The 2,858-nt window shown below is 37.7% G+C and overlaps 1 pseudogene; it reads right to left on the reverse strand.

Annotated features, from left to right (window-relative positions):
- Window positions 1–1,402: 1,402 nt before the first annotated feature.
- LOC120607985 (uncharacterized) lies at window positions 1,403–1,521 on the reverse strand (annotated as a pseudogene).
- Between the last annotated feature and the right edge of the window lie 1,337 nt (window positions 1,522–2,858).

The raw sequence follows: 2,858 nt of genomic DNA on the forward strand, positions 1-2,858 counted from the left end.
CCCAGACGGATCTTATATTCCTGCTGTTTTCCACATATCATATTCAGATCACGGTATAATTTCCCTTCTCACTCTGCAAGTCCAAACCCTTTAAAGGCAATCTTAAAAGCCACTTACCCTGGAACTTTTTGGCATATTCATCTAAATAAAAATATTCCCTCCTTTTGAATGGTGTTATATACTAGATGTTTGTGTACCCTTAAAATTGTTGAAGCCCTAACCCTCAATGTGACTGTATTTAGAGACTGAGCCTATGAGGGGGTGTTAAAGGTTAAATAAGGTCACAAAGGTGAAGCCCTAATTTGATAGGGCTGGTACCCTTACAAGAAGAGGGAAAGACCCCAGAGCTCTCTCTCTCCACCTTGTGATGACACAGTGAGAAGGCAGCTGTCTGCAAACCGGGAAGGGAGCTCTTATCGGGAATAAAATCAGTTGGCGCCTTGATCTTAGACCTCCCAGACTCCAGAACTGTGAGAAATATATTATGTTGTTTATGCCACCCTGTCCATGGGTGTGAGCTGACTAATACGAATTGGTAATATACTACTTTATCAATATCTCTTCAAGGCTTTAGATTTTTTGCATTGAATTATCATTGCTCATGTGTCAGGGTTATTTCTCAAATTACTGTCTAATAATTTATAGTAATTCAAAGAACCCAGAGACTAGTGGTAAATAAATAGTCTCACATGCATGTTTGCAGAGCCAAGTTTGCTTGTCAGCTTTATATTTATTTGGTATCTCATTATCAAAAACTTAAGTCTTTGAGAGCTTGTTTACAAGATACTATGTGATATTTTAAAACTAAAATGATTCATTGTTATGTAATCCTTAATCTCCAAAACTAAGATGTTTGTTTTAGCTGTTATAAAAAATTGTATCTACTTATTTCATACAGGAATTTAAATATAAATATATTCTTCAAATTTATAGTATTTCAACTCAAAGAATCTGACTTTACCAATTCTATTATAATTAACTCAACCAGAATAAAAAATTGTTTGAATTTTTCTAAAATTAGGAAATTATCTATTTCCTCCTAGTGTAGGTTGTACAGGTGAAAATAGTGAATAACTAGAATCATTTTAATAACAAGATATAGAGTTTCTACTTGTTCATCTGCATAAATGGTCTGTAGTTCTTTTTAATATGCTTTGCATTTATAAAGCATTTTTCCCCAAGCCCTTTAATTTATACATTACTCTGACACTGAAAATTATTACATGCCTACTATGTGTCATGAACTGTGTTGGCACTAAGAAAAAAAATAGTGAGCAAACATTTGGGGAGAGACGAATGATAATTATTATTATTTTTTTTTTTTTAGGCAAGGCAACCCTTGGTTGACCTCATAGATTGCAAGGACCTTGTCAGTTTACAATCCCATATTTTTTATTTTTTACACCTACAGCACCTGGTCTTCCTAGGTGGTCTCCCATCCAAGTACTAACCAGGCCTGACCCTGCTTAGCTTCCGAGGTCAGACAGGATCGGGCTTGTTCAGGGTGGCATGGCTGTAGGATAATCGAATTTTTAAAAATTACAGCCAACATTTACATAGTGCTTACTATGCTCTAGGCACCATTCTGAGCATTGTATTTACACTAAATCATTTAAGACTCACAGCAACCCTCAAAGGTAAGTTCCATTACTATCCCCATTTTCAAGAAGAGGAAACTGAGGCACCAAAAATTTAAGAGTCAGGATTCCAAGCCAAGCAGTCTTGGCTCCAAAATCCCTGCTCTTAAGCCCTCAACTGTACTCTGCTGCCTCACTAATCACACAAGTAAATGTGAACTGCTGCTGTGCTATGCAGTATAAAGATGTGCAAAGGCCTTTAAAAGCTTCCATAATGAGGGACTAGAGTTAGTTGAGAAGGGCAGGGAAGGCTCCCTGAGGAAGTCTGCTTGAGTTGAGATCTGAAGGATGAGTTAAATGGGCAGAGGCAGATGAGAGGAGCATTCTAGGCAAAGGAAATGAGTGAACGAGCCCTGTGGTGAAGCACAGCAGAGAAAAAGGACTCTTCCAGCGCTAGTTGCCTCACATAGGAATATAAGGGGGACGATGATGTAGGATGAGGTTGGGGAGAATAGACAGGTGTGAGAGGTAGGAGTGGAGGCAGATCACATAAGCCCTTCTAGTCCAGTTTAAGGAATATTATTTTCATCTTTATCTGTATTATTCCGATTAAAAACTAATTTTCCACTTCAAAATGTAGAGCCAAAAGCAGATTTATTTCCCCTCTAAAAGAGAAGGCTATCATGTGGAGATAAAGACTCACAAGCTATAGATAAACTATTGTCTCTAGCTTTTTTTTTTTTGTTGCTGTTGGTGGGAGGGTTGGCCTGTTCACCATACTGAAGCCAGTTCACCACAGCTGGAAACAGAAGTATAAAAATGGAAATTAAAGCCCTGGATGTAGATGAGATTCCCCAGAAAGGGAGAAGAGTATGAAGAGAAGATCAACATTTAATTGTCAATTGGTAAAAAATGTACCTGCAAAGGAGCGAAAGAGGAGGGGTGGGGAAAGAGAGAGAGAGAGAGAGAAAGAGAAAGATTCAACCATAAGATGAAATACTTCTATTTACAAGAACATGGATGGATCTTGAGATTATCATACTAAGAACCATACAATTTCACTTGTATGTGGGATATAAAACTGAAAGTAATAAATGAACAAGACAAACAAAGACTCATGGACACAGACAACAGTTTGGTGGTTACGAAAGACAAGTGGGGAGGGGGGAGATAGATAAGAGTAAAGGGGGTCAAATATATGGTGACAGAAGGAAATTTAACTTTGGGTGGTGGACACGCAATGCAATATACAGGTGACAAATAATTATACACGTGAAACCT

This window comes from Pteropus medius, unplaced genomic scaffold, assembly GCF_902729225.1.
Source record: "Pteropus medius unplaced genomic scaffold, Ma_sr-lr_union100, whole genome shotgun sequence".
NCBI classification, from domain to species: Eukaryota; Metazoa; Chordata; class Mammalia; order Chiroptera; family Pteropodidae; genus Pteropus; species Pteropus medius.